This window comes from Triturus cristatus, chromosome 4_2 (assembly GCF_964204655.1).
Source record: "Triturus cristatus chromosome 4_2, aTriCri1.1, whole genome shotgun sequence".
In the NCBI taxonomy this organism is placed as follows: Eukaryota; Metazoa; Chordata; class Amphibia; order Caudata; family Salamandridae; genus Triturus; species Triturus cristatus.
The window spans coordinates 173416585-173431621 of record NC_140586.1 but is presented as its reverse complement, the minus strand read 5'-3'; the positions used below and the strand labels follow the sequence as shown (position 1 = coordinate 173431621).

At 44.4% G+C, this 15037-nt stretch overlaps 1 protein-coding gene across 1 annotated transcript in view; it reads right to left on the bottom strand.

Annotated features, from left to right (window-relative positions):
- Positions 1-3817, bottom strand: part of LOC146833286 (retinol dehydrogenase 5-like) — a 108329-nt gene extending 104512 nt beyond the window's left edge. The window contains exon 1 of the mRNA XM_085600995.1: positions 2531-3817. The gene's annotated coding sequence lies outside the window, so the exon portion shown is untranslated. The remainder of the gene's footprint in view (positions 1-2530) is intronic.
- Positions 3818-15037: the final 11220 nt, after the last annotated feature.

Below are 15037 nucleotides of genomic sequence, written 5' to 3'. Positions count from 1 at the left end.
AATTTTGCAAACCCCTAGTCCATAACCTCCCAGAAGCTCAAACCCGAAAAACAAATAAGAACATACCAATCTCAAGAAAAGTAGGCTAGGCCACTGCAGGGCATCTTACCAGACATTTCCCCTTGGGCCGAAATCACAGAGCTCTACCGCTGTCAATCAACTCCCCTCCAAGCCCCACATCACCACGAAGACACAAGCAGTGTGGCATCAACTGACGCTGCTCAGGAAAATAAAAACATACCTCCCAGAAAACAAACCCAGACCACTGTAAAGGTAGGGAAGAAATGCAAGATGGGCTGGGTACTCAGAGCTCCTATCTCAAGGAAAAACAGGTCCAGGTGAACTCCTTGACAAACAATGCGCGTTTCATGGGCTCTAAACCAGATGACATTCTGCTTGTCACCCATAAAAGCATACGCCCTCATCATACGCTTATGTGTTGTATGCAGAGGTTGGAATGGGCAGGATCTTTTGGGAACGACATCCCCAAGCTTTTTTACTTGTATCAAAATTGTTCCCTTACTTTTTGGTAACTAGGGCGGTCGACCTCAGAGCTGGGGAACAGGGTTCGAGTCTCGGCAGGGACGCTCAACATTCTGTGATTCTGGGCAAATCACTTACAGGCACATGCATCAAGGTAGGATTTTGCGAGTCCTTAATTGCGAATATTACGGAATCGCAATTAGGGACTCTCAAAAGCCTATGCATGTAGAAATCGTTATTAAAATAGCGATTTCTAAACATTCCTTAATTGCGACTTGCAAATTACGAGTTGCAATTAAGGAATGGCTTCCCATTCATTCCTATGGGCCTACGGGCCCATTGGAATGAATGGGAAATTGCATGCGCAATTGCGAGTAATAATATGTACTCGCAAATTGCGCATGTAATTTCAAGGGTGCAAAGGTGTTAAAAGGACACCCTGTTGCACCCCTGAAATTGTAATGTGCACCCATGTTGCGCACACAAATGCCCCAAGGGCATGTGTGTGTAACCTGAAACTTTGAAAAATGCATTTTAGTCCATTTTTCAAAGTTTTTGCAAATTACAGACAAGTCTGATTTCTCTGTAATTTGCGGTCCCAATTAGCGAAATCGCTATTTCAAAGTACTTCTAGCATTACATTTAAGGAATCGCAAATTGCGATTCCTTAAATGCAATCGCAATTTAGGAACTCGCAAAAAATTGTGAATTCTTAAATTGCACTTTCCATACACTTTCATGCATCGCAAAAGGCCAATTTGCGATCGCAAACAGACGATTTTTGCGAACCGCACCGCTTGCGATAGCAAAAACCTTTGATGAATGTGCCCCTTAATCTCCCCATACCTAACAAAAATGAATGTGTCCGTCTGTGACATAACGCGTAAAGGTAAAGCGATCCAATACCTTCGGGTCAAGTTCGCCCTATGAAAAACTCCACAAAAAATAATTATAATACTGGCTGTTCCTGCTCTGTTAATGGCAGCCTTGAGTTGCTTCAGGTTATAAGGAAAGAAGTGGGCGCCTGCACTGTGAAAATTAGTCTAGCTTGCAATTTACTTGCATTTGTTTTCATCAAGGTGTGTGCATTACATTGTACAAGCAGCAACTTCTATGAGAAAGTCCAATAATAAAATTCCAAATTATTTTTTCTTTTCAGTTATGAGTCTTACCGCCCCCTCCCCTACCCACTGACCCCGCCACCACGTCTGCTCAGGACCCCAGTTTCCATATTTTTATTTTACTACTCGAATGCTCGGTTTTTTACACTTGAATAGGGGAGAGGATGCGGCCTAACTTAGAGCGGCGACCTTGAAGCTGGGAAACTGGGTTCGAGTCTCGGCAGGGATGCTCAACATCCTGTGGTTCTGGACAAATCACATAATCTCCACGTGCCTAACAAACAATGAATGTGTCTGTCTGTAACGCAACTGGTGCCCATGTGAAGCGCTCAGATACCTTTGGGTCTAGTTTACGCTAGCTAAAACTCCCCCCCCAAAAAAAATTCAGCTTAGCCTTCTATCAGAGATGAATGGAACCTGTGGAAGGATATGTTACAACACTCCATGCCTTTTTAACCCAAAAAAACAAAACACTCACACCTGTCCGTCGCAAGTGGGCAAAACGCAGAACTTTAAAATGAGGAAACCCAGAAGGAAGCAATCTCCCAGAATCTTCATACACCCCCCTGTACATCAGACTCGACTCTAACTCAGGAAACAGATATGAACACTCTTCAACACACCTGACCACCCACCTTCTTCATCATCCCAAAACGTAAACTCTTGCGGTGCAATCTGAAGTTAGCCTGTCCCATCTTTGCTCCTATGTAAGCACACAGAGCCCCATCACACCTGTCTTGCTGGGTGGTTCTCCACAGATCCCATTCAATGATACTGATCTGAAATTGCACTGTACTCTACACTAGTTGGCTGTTTTTCTTCACTCCCCAAACTCATCTCTGGGCAGTGGCCTGTTTTTTTCTGTAAGGTAGGTTTGCACTTCATACAATACCACAAGTGAAACAATATACTGAACCCCCCCTTACCTGCGCGGCCTCCCCAGAAGTGGAAGGGACGGTGGAAGAGCAAGTACTTCTAGTGGGTAGAGGGAAGCTGACCGCTGTCCCCTTGAAGGGTTTTCTTAGCTGTTGAAGCTGTCCGCTGGATGCTGGTGTCTTTGACGTTGAAGTTGCCTGCAGTCTTCGGGATAGCTGGTATCTTTGACGTCGAAGCTGCCTGCAGTTTTCTAGGTAGCTGGTATCTTTGACGTCGAAGCTGCCTGCAGTTTTCTAGGTAGCTGGAATCTTTGACGTCTCAGCTGCCTGCAGTCTTCTAGGTAGTTGGTATCGTTGACGTTGATGCCTCACGCAGTTTGCTGGTATCTTGGTCTCTTTGAAGTCAAAGCTGTCCACGGTCTAGTAGATAGCTGGTATCTTTGATTTCTAAGTTGATCTGGTGTGTCTTTGATATCAAGGATAACTGGCGAATTGAGTGGTGCAAGTATACAGATTAGTTGATGACCTGCCTGGAAACTCTTGGTTGACACACAGTTTTGGCACCAAAGCCACCAGTGATGTCTGGGCCTGTGGATATTTCTGGACTCAAAGCTATGCTTCTTGTTGGGTGGTGGTTATCTCCGGTGTTAAAGCTGTCCAGCATCGCCTGGATGGCAGGTGGTTTTGATGGTGAGGCTGGGTGACGGGTATTCTGATTTGGCTTGGTGACTCCTGAATGGTTGATATCTTATGCATCAAATTCTCAAAATATTTTAGATAGTGGTAGGGTATTTTTTATGCTGTAGTGGACAACTTCCCCTGTGTAGGCAGTCGGTATGTTTGGTGTCAACGTTTCCTAGCGCCTCCTAGATGGCATACGTCTTTGATGCTAAGCTACCCGACATCTGCAAGAAGATATCTCTGACATTGAAGCTGCCATTTTCTCCAAGATGGCGTGTATCCTTGTTGCTAAGTCTTCTCTGGTGGTGGGTATCTCTTATGCTGTCGCCTCTGTGTCTCCTGGGTGATGGATATTAATCGTGGTGAGGCTACCAGGGTCTCCTGGGTGACTGGTCTCTTTTGAAGTTGAAGCTGCCTTGCATCAACTGAATGTCTGTCTTTCTGGCTTCAAACCTGCCTAGTTCTCTTCTGGAGGTGGGTGTCTCTGATGCTGAGGCTGGCCAGGGTCTCCTAGGTGCCTGCACGATAGAGTGGGGCTGCACCTAAAAGCGCCTCTCTGCCTTGTGTGCGTCTGTCCCCACTTCAGGTCTCACTCACCAGGCGGTCTCTGGCTCCAGAAGAACTGGGAGAGTCACCAGCCCGCGAGCCCTGTGCATTAGGTTTATAAGTGTTAGACTTTGTGCTGGCCGAGCCGGCGGGGGCGGAGGCTGCGAGTTAACCCGTTCCCCGGCACAGCCTGAGAGCCGCTGTAGAGGACGAACTCTCACAATAAAACAAAGCCGCCGGATTTATCTGCGAGATGTCACGCGTTTCAGCTAGAAAAACCGAGCATGCCATTCATTGTAATCAAGGCGCTATTGCTAACTCGAAGGCGGGGCTGTGATGCCGACCCCACTCTCTGCTGCATTCTGTATTACCCTCCCTCTCGTTTCCAGGCTCACAATACTTACCAAAAACTTCCCTGTAACCTTACGAGCCTAGGCCTGCAGAGTAAAGCACACCTGCGTGCTAATTACGACACGAGAGCGCCCTTTCTCTCTCACTGAACCTTCCTCAGTCCCAACGCTGAGCCCCCCTCACTCCAAGTTAGTTTGGACCAATCAAAAACCTGGTGAAATCGGTGCTTTTCTATACTCTTCCTAGAAGGGTGCACGGTGTATTCCGTACAATAATTTTTACTTCCGGGAGTCGGACAGCTGCTTCGGCTGGCTGTGGGGTTGGTTGCTGTCACGGACGCCAGTGCTTCCTTTAAGGATTTTTATGGGAACAGGAATTCAGGAAACCGGTGCGTGAACCCCGTGACGAGGTCAATGGCTTATGTTTATGTATTAGTTTTTATATGGCACTACTGGACCTCGAGCGGTGCAAACAGCAGCACTACAGACGTTCATTTTGATAACAGGAAGATTTGCAAAATGTCTGCATGAGTTTGGGTATACTTCGTGGTCTGTACAGTAATAAGCCAAGCCAGGGATACATGTTCATCTCATATCATGTTATGATATCAAGATATGTATAGCGCTATGTCTTTTATTCCTTTATTGTTAACTGTTGTTTTAGTTTCTCCATCCAGTTGGCACATTTCGATATGTCAGTCGTTGCTATGTTTACAATGAATTACTGCCATGTATGTAATATGAATCCCGGTACTGTATGCACTTGCACTTTTATGGTCGTAACGACCGAATTAAGTTTTTCTGACTTACTGACAAGTATAGCGCTGCTTTACCATCGAGGATCTCGAGGCACTGTGGGATCATGCTTCCTGTAACCATTGGTTGAACATCCAGCTCTTGAGGTCCTTCCTGAACTGCTGGAGCTATCTGAGCCCTACAGCGGGACAACAATACAGAAAGTAGCCAATATATACATTAATGGGCATTAGCAAGAGAGTAGCTACCATTGGTGCAGCAGGTGCAGTGGTACCAGGGCCTAGAGCCTTGAGGGGCCCATTAAACTTGATAATTGCTGCATTTTAATACTCCAACAGCAGTCAAAGCGGCCATTTTCCTGGCTTGTACCAGGGGCCACGGCATTCTTGCTACGCTACTGGATATTAGCAGTTCAAAAGTAGCCAGAAGTGCTATGTACAATTGGTGCCAACATAAGTGAGGTGTGTGACTGAAATATGTATCTGTAATCATCAGTTTTCAATAATTCAACAGTGTTTCTGCCGAAGAGGATATGTGGATGCGAGGTAAGTGGCTATGACAAGTCCAGGAGGGTAATGGTTGGGTCCACTTCACAGTTTTGCGCCAGATCTGACACTATGCATAAAGCATTATTGTCAGTAAGAACACAAGGCTCTGATTCACAAAGGGCCTCCGCACTCGTGGCAGAGACTCGCAGTTGTGGGTGAGTCTCCGCACTGGTTACGGAATCTCCGCAATCATTGCAGAGATTCCGTTCCGGGTGCGTAGACTCCCCAAATGACTGCGGGGCCTCCGCCATGAGTGGGGGGGCCCTTTGTGAATCAAGCCCTGAGTCAGAAGTGAGACTCAGTGGGCAGCAGAAGAGTCACCAAGTCACCAGATGATTATGACTGGGTCGGACAGGCCTATAGGGCAAACAGGCAGTGCCCGATGGGCTGGTCTGACAGGCCAGTGTGCAGGTTTGTTGGCCTGTTTTATGGTCTGCGGGGCCGTTTCTTACTGTTGATTTCCCTGATATTAAAAGAAGAACTTCCTGCAGCAAGCTCAAATCAATGCAGTCTTCAATACCTTGCAAAACTCTTGTACAGCGTGTCTTTACAAGTTCAAAATGTACCCAGTTTGCAAATATGGGCTGCATTTTTACCTTTTGGGGGGTGGCACTTTTATTTTGGTGCTCGGGCCAATTTTTTGTCTAGTCTGACCCACAATTACTGAGATCAGTGTTACAGGTGGTTAAGAAGATGCTCCACCATATGAGGTATACACCATATGAGATGAGGAAGAACAATCCACATGAGGTATACACCATATGAGATGAGGAAGAACAATCCACATGAGGTATACACCATATGAGATCAGGAAGAACAATCCACATGAGGTATACACCATATGAGATCAGGAAGAACAATCCACATGAGGTATACACCATATGAGATCAGGAAGAACAATCCACATGAGGTATACACCATATGAGCTCAGGAAGAACAATCCACATGAGGTATACACCATATGAGATGAGGAAGAACAATCCACATGAGGTATACACCATATGAGATCAGGAAGAACAATCCACATGAGGTATACAACATTTGAGATCAGGAAGAACAATCCACATGAGGTATACACCATATGAGATCAGGAAGAACAACCCACATGAGGTATACACCATATGAGATCCGGAAGAACAATCCACATGAGGTATACACCATATGAGATCCGGAAGAACAATCCACATGAGGTATACACCATATGAGATGAGGAAGAACAATCCACATGAGGTATACACCATATGAGATCAGGAAGAACAATCCACATGAGGTATACAACATTTGAGATCAGGAAGAACAATCCACATGAGGTATACACCATATGAGATCAGGAAGAACAATCCACATGAGGTATATACCATATGAGATCCGGAAGAACAATCCACATGAGGTATACACCATATGAGATCCGGAAGAACAATCCACATGAGGTATACACCATATGAGATCAGGAAGAACAATCCACATGAGGTATACACCATATGAGATCCGGAAGAACAATCCACATGAGGTATACACCATATGAGATCCGGAAGAACAATTCAAACATGGGGGCAGTAGCATAGCAGCGCTGCATGGGCGCAACTGACATAAATGAGTCACAGACCTCCACCTTCCCTGTTCACTGACTGGATAGTAAAATACAGCCATCATTTGGGTACATTGGATCCCTATCATCTCTGTATCCTGGGGATGCTGATAGCCATCCACAATTATTTTATGAAAAAAATTAAGGTGAAAACAGAATATTTCCACACAGATTTCACGGTGCATGTATGCTCACACTTGAATGTTGTGAGGACTTTTTCAGGGGGTAAGGGCTTCTAGGAGTTACTGAGACTCCATTGTATCAATTGGGACAGCTGCCACAGTCGTGATGGGTTCCCTATACAATTGACACACCGAATGGAAGCCAAGTGCATCTCTTGAACTTGCCTCTCAGGTTAGCGGAGGTAAAACAGTCCTTTCCTTCCTCAGGACGGTGACATGGGCTGGAAACTCAGAACTCAGTAACTGGGCTTCATCATATCACCATTGTAAGGCCTTTTACCACTGGCATGCCAGGCTCAAAGTGAAAACCAAGCACATCTCTTCGGAACTTGATTTTCAAGACAACAACAGTGCCAAGAAATTAGTGAGAATGTGTTCTGTAAGGTCTCATAACATTTCCCACTGGTCCACCGCTGGGTCCAGTTTTGAGCATTAAGTGTATCCCTCCCAGACTGATCAGGCCTTTGTCCTCTAGCAGGAAGAATGGGTGGGGTTAGGAATTTCCTTTAATAGAAACCCAAAACAAAGGCACAGAAGAGGAAGAGACTTCCTCAGCGACCTCTCAGTCTGTGGGGGCGAATGAAGCAAGAAAGGGGAAGCGACTGTACTGACACTGCAAAGGGGGTCTCTCTCCATCCTTTCACTTAAGCCTGGCCCACTTCAGAGTACTCCAGGAATGGTAATGCAATAACCACAATCAACGCTGTTTATAGTATTGTAAAAGGCCACTTATTGGGACAAGGTTGCTAACATAGTATGTTAACATTAACAAATCACTCGAAAATGATGAAACCTGACATAACTTGTACAGTTTCATTCTCCCCGTATCAATCACAACTCACCCGCTTCTTCTTCTCCAGATGTCATCCCATTGCTTCACCCCTCCCCCTTTCACTTGCTGACCTCATTCCTTATACCCAATCTTTCCTTCAATTGCCATCTAAACATCCTCCCTTGAAGCTCCTTCCATTGCTCACTGCATCCAGTGCACCACCATCATTCACCTGTGCACTCTTCTCCCACCCTGAGGGGTGGATCTGCCCATATGTGACCCACCACCCCTTCAAAGTACCGACACGTCCGGCAACCTGTCCTAAACTGGCAATATATAGGGTGGGCAGGTGGTCTAACTTTTTAACCCCCTCCCGGTTGTGCTCTGTGTCAGTAAGAGGCCTGTCCTCCTCTCCTGGCACCTTTATAGTGATACCTAAGATCCTCCACTTCCCATAACTTGACCTATGCCCAACCTGTCCTCTGGCCTGCACAAAGTACCCCGGGGGGAGACTGGTCTGCGACCTTCACTTACCCCGGGGGCTATCATTCTACAATATATTCCCTGTCAGACAGACTCCCTCCTTCACCAGTCTTGTGTACCAGACACACACAGGGAATCCAACATGGAGTCTTGTCTACCCACAGTAAAGTACTACAGTCACACTCAGGGCCGGTTCTAGAGCGGTGTGACCAGTGCCACAGCACCGGGTGCTGACTTCGAGTGGGGCGCAATATATTATGGTTTTAAAAGCACCTGCTGCAGTGTTCCTTTCCAGCAAATTTCAGCCAACAACCTGTGCCTCCTGCAGCTTGTAGTCCTCTGTCTTATGTAACGTTTCTTATACACTGATTTACACACATATGATTGATTGTCTCTGTGTAATCTGTGTGACGAAGAGTGTTCTGACACCCTACACTATTACAAGTGGCACTATAAAACAAATTAAATGCATCTGAGAGAGAGTGGCTATGGAGACTTGAGGGGCACAATGAAAGGATGGTAGTGAGAGAATCCGCGGTGGAGGTGGTCATTGGGGGCACCAACAAACATTGTAGCACTGGGCGTCACCAGCGCTGAAGCCGTCCCTGGACACAGTCTATGTTCACTATTATCCACATATTCAAAGTGTAGAATACACAAACTCTCCTTTAACAAGCACCCTGGAAATTGCCCAGAGCCCCTTACCCTACCTGTCCACGGGCATCTGACCTAATTTTAAAAGGTTTGAATCCAATTTAAACAGACCTTTCAGCGTGGAAGACTCCATTAGGGAGGCTTGTCAGGCTGCGGTGGTTCAAATACCAGAGACCAGAAAAGGAAAACATTGTGAGTTTTTATAATTTAGAACCAATTTCCTAACAGATGCCAGTCAGCTTTTTGTGATATCTGTAGCTACACATGTGCAACAAAGATACTCTCATATAAAAATAATAGTATGTTGTTACAACCACTTGTCAGCTATTTAAGCTTCATTAGAAAAGGATGTCCCTTTTAATTTTACATCCCTATGCCTAAAATCTGCTCAGTAATTTGTCTGATAGTCAGTCAATAATAGATTTATTTAGGCAATGATGTCTTTCAAACAATTAAAACACATTTAGGTGCCGATTCCGATCCGGGTCGGAAGGGCACCGAACGAGATCCGGCCAGAAAAACTACAAGCCGTACGCGTGTTTTCCGCCCGACTCGTACAGCTGTAGGAGCAAGCAAGTACGATGCGAGCTACGTGAAATTCACTGACCGAGTCGTTTTCGGGTCTGACCGCTCCGTACGTCTCGGTTGGAAGCTAACCGTGGCGTGCAATGGATGCGATTTATGACCGAGCCAGTACGATCCATGCATCGGACAGCCTGTGCGAGCTGGAGTGTCCGGCTCGCAAAAGTCCGGGTGAGACCCCCTACCACCCGCAGCCCTACGACTCAGACACAGGGGGAGACCCAAAGGTCCCCCCAACACAGGCATGTACAGTGCGGATGGCACTGACCCGTACCCACTGTAGGGGGCGCCCTTGCGCGAGAAGTATCCATTCAGTCAATGGGAGCCCATGTACGCGTCGTACGACTGGCTCCCATTGACTTCTATGGGAGTCCAACCGAACCGAGTCTGGCAGCATACGGCCGCATCGTACTCGCTCGGTCGGACTGCAGGACTCCGGCTCCGTTGGAAAACACTCCGAATCCAGCTCGGTCGGAGTGCTTTCTGACCCTGATGGGAATCAGCACCTTAGTATAAACAAACGCACAATACCTACATCTCATAAAAGGAAACTTTACATTTTCAAAGAACCTAAAAATGACTGAGAACAGCCACTACATCTAAGAAGAATCGCGGGTCAAATGAAAACTTCACTGCAGATCAATGAGATAGTATATATTATAGTCAGATAGTCATGATTAAACACCACGATTAACAGTATCAACAGTCTCTGAAAAGAAGTCCCAATTTATGGGGTTTTCTGAATTTTAAAATACAAAAAGACAGGAACATATATTGTTTTCCTTCTGTATTTATGTATAAAATTGGTAAAAACATAAAACTGGAACTTTAGTTACATATCAGGTTCAAGGTAACACTAATCCTCACTACTATTGATGTTTCCAACTTGGTTTTCATGTCTTCCCTGAACATCAGAGATGAATGGAACATGAGGCAGGGCACACTCTACACAGACAACACTCCATGCCCCTTCTCACTCAACTGGGGATCAACTTACTACACACTTACTACACACCTCCTTTTCTAACACAACCAAAACAAGGGAATACAGAAATGCATAATGCAGGCAAGTGAAAAGCAATATAATTGGGCAACCAACAAACATATCTCAGTATAACTTATAAGATCACTCTAAGGGCTTAACAAATACTGCTTCAGTTACCTCGACCAACCAACAACCATTACACCCTCCTACTTAACCATGCACACAACAAAAGGACAAACAAGCAGTCACAGTATTTCCATAATGGGTCGAGGCAAACCTTGCAAACCTTCAAGCGGAAGAAAGTGTCTAAACTTCTTGTCAAACATACAAGACAACATATTGTTCGTGATTTGATTTATCTTTCCTCTGGTTTTAAATGGGTAATTAAATTACAATTACTTTTAGCAACCATGCAATAAAGATTTATGTAACCATTCAGTCGTTTGCCTTCACACACTACCAAAGACCCACAGTCCACGTGGCCAACCCGGACCGGACACGAGGGCTTATCCTCCCTCATGTTTGCACCCATACACACCCGTCTCCCACACAACGTAGACATGCACAACATAGACATGCACAACAAGTAATGTCAGATCCAGAACACAGATATAACCCAGGAGCAGAACCCTGCAACCTTCTTCAGTATGGATGTCGCCGGTGTTGTCACGTCTCAGAAACACAGGGATGGGCAATGCAAAACTTTATATGGAAGCATACTCCAACATGGCGTCCCCTCCAGGACATACACCCTCGCTCAATAGGAAATCCATATCATACTCCCACAACAACACGCATCCCAAACACACGTGCAAACTTTGCACACTAAGCAGTTGAAGACTCATTACTTAACTAACATACCTCACTTCAACACTCCTTACCACTTTCAAAAAGGCCAGTACAAAAGAAACTGTGACATGACAGAAGCAGGTTCACACACCGTATCCAACGACCTGACAATGACTTGCATACAAGTACTTCCTGCCCTAGCATAATGTACACAATACATATTGCATCAACTAACAAATGGGAAATTGCACATACTTGGCAGGCTGTAGGACGAAATATACTCTACTTTACAGCACACACAGTAGAGTGTAGGCCCAAGCTCAATTAAACACAAAAGAAACTTTTTAGCTGCACTCGACTCCTCATCACTGGCGTCCGATCTAATTCACAGGTACTCTGAAATGAGACTTAATAACACACGAGAACATTACAAGTAACAGCGCTCAAGTTTCCAAAGACCCTATAATCAATTACACATGGGAGCTTACTCACTAACAACAAAACACATCACTAATTCCTTTTATATAGGCTAAAATTTAATAGAAAAGAGTTAGATTTTATGGCTGAACGTCTTTCCTCACTCAAGACTAAAAACTCGTCTACAAACTAACATATTTTCCCAAACCACATTTTCTAAAATACCACAGTTCACAATAAACCTAGCTGCTTCAAGATGGAAAACACGTAGATCAAAGCCTGGATTAAAAAGGATTCATTCAAGCACCAGCAATGTGTATCCTCTAAACAATCAATTTATTTTCCCAAGTATTTTTATTTTGTCTGCTGTTATTTTGCTAAAATAACGTATTTAGAATGCGCTCACTTATAGAGGCTTTCAGCCAGCCCTCTTCATCCATTGGTCTGTTATTGTGTCATTCAAATGCTATTTTCATGCATCGCAGCATAGAGCAGGGGGCAGTGGGTCCACCCACTCCAGCCATTGGGGGAGTTCACTGTGAGGGAAGGCATTCTGCCCTTTTACTGGTAACACAACCACACACAAAGTAGTTCACTTTGGTGCCAGGGACTACTATGGTAATAGGTGCTTTTTGAGACCAAACCATATTTTTGCTTTTACCCTTTTTTTTAGATTTATGATGGCCAGCAGCTTCCCCAACAATAAATATTTGCAAAAACCCTAAAAAAACAAAGCAAGTATTGTAAATGCCAAAAAGCTGGCACCTACCATAAGGCCTATTAGCTTTGCTGTTGCTTGTTATGTTAGGCTTCTTGACTCACAGTTCATGCCAAACCAGTGCTTAATTTGTGCCGGTGCTTTCCGGTGCTTAGCACCGGCACTCATTTTTTAGGGCCGGGTCTACACGAGATCAGCTTACTACGTTCACATTGTCTCCTCAGTGAAGCGATTATCCTGCACGGTACATCCATACCTGGGGATTTTTGCATAAAATATTGAAATATAGATGCAGCGGTTGCCCACCTTATAATGAGACACACGGACGGCACGCACCCACCTCTCCGAAACTGCCTGGGTTAGGTCCCTGTCTCAGCCTAACTCCCAGCAATCATAGGGCTAGTGCTCTACCAATGACTGCCAGAAATTGATTATTAGCCCGGCCTCGTCCGTCCTTGAAGAATTGTCAAGTGTCGGACCAATGGGGATTAGAGTCTCCACTTTCCACCCGCCCCTGCACACTACGCAGCTGCAGCACTTGTCAGTCAATTCAAGAAACAAGCAGCCTGTCACGCAGCAGCAGGCCTATCATGAAAAGTTTTAAAACCGAAAGGCAGTAAGTGATTATTTATTTTTCGTAACATGCGCAAGTATGACGTGTTTAATGGTTGAGGTACATGCTCAGAAACATGTAACCTGTAATTTCTGGTGCTTATTTTTATGTAAAAGTAGCGTAAATTAGTTTGCATATTATACTGAAGATAACCAGCCCTACAATCCTGATTGCCGGGCTACCCAAGTGATCACAAATTATGTGCCTGCATGCTGTTTCTACAGCAACTAGTTTTTCTAGCTGCATACCCTCTTACATTTCTTGATTCACACAGTGTTGTGTTGTTTCTAACTGTATTTTGCAGAGATCTTTAAAAAGCACGCCTAGCCGAGAGTTAGGACTTTATAAATATAAAGAGAAAGGGAAACTAATGGTACTAGGGAATGAAGAAGTCGAGTTTGCTTGAAACATGAATGCTGGAGATTGCAGTATTTGTGGCACAAGGATTTAAATTACTAAACGATAAATACCCCCCCTCATAATTGCCGTTAAGGTTTGAACTATGACCTTAATTGCAGTTAAGGTTTGAACTATTATATTACAACGTATTAAACAATAGTACAATACGCACATTTGGTAGACCTGAGTGAAATGTCAAAAATGTGTCTTGGAATCGGTTTAATGAAATACAAGGCACATGTTATAATTTCTAATCACAATGACTTAAATTTTTTGATCAGGACATAGGTTTCAGAATGAAAAAACTCTGGCTTTACTGTCAGGTGTAGTATAGTTACCAAGGAAGTGGTTTCCCTAGCAATAGTAACCACATTAAAAGTGTGCCCTAAACTATTCTTGTGGCTTATTCATCAGTTCTGAATTTTGGAAAGGTGGGCAGGCGGGTTGATCACGAACATCGGATCGAATGACCCTGCTTTTTTTCACCATGCCGACCAGAGGCATGGCTCAGGCATTTATACAGTTTAATACATGGTCCATTTAGAGGGGACTTGGATGACTTCTAGTAACTTGAGAGACAGGACTCTCCCCTTGGATTTTCTTTAACATCCCATTGCATTCCGGGATCTGTAATCTTGGTTTACTGTAATTATGCCCATTGTACTAAAACGAGATCACACAGTTTACTAAAACGAAAGCACACGACTGTATTAGCCTTTCCCCAATGATGTAGAGCCATTAAGTAAATACACAGCAACGTCCCTTTGGATGGATTTTTAGCATAACCAATAAAGTACCTTGGTTTCCATGGGTGATGTGGGGGTGATTTTTCCCTGGGATTAAGGCAAACCATCAATTGATCTGGCCATCAACTTTTGCTCCATACAAAACCAGAGCGCACCACGTCATGAGTTTCATTGGTTTATTTTAACCAGCATTCCACAGATTCAAAGAGGGTATCAATATTCTTTACAAAAATGTTGTTATTGGCAAAACAATAAATAATTTTCTGCCTCCATTCCTGTTTATCTGCCCCTTCTTTACTTTGTCTGTCCATCCACTCTTGTCTATATGTCTTTCTTTGCCAGCTCAATTTTCCACAACTTCCATTTTTTTCAACAGATGTACTCAATTTCCCTCTTTTTAGACCCTCATCATCTTTCTCTCATATGTCTCTAGCTCTCTCTTTTGCTTGCACCCTTCATAGCATTCGCTCTGTCTTCATCCATCTCATTACCTCGATTTATTTCTCTTCTTTATGTTTGTCTCTCTCTTTTAGGGTCCGTCTTATCTCTCTCTCTTGTTCTCTATCTCTATTTGCATTCTATGCTTCCACCTCGTCCGCATCCACTCATACTGTGTCTTTTTTTTCATTCCATCCCTTTCTGACTCCCATTAATTCAGTTTCCCCCCCTCTATTTGGCTTCCTATTTTGCTTTTTGTTTTTCTATACACATCTGTGTATCCTCTTACATTACTTGTACATTCAGGTCCC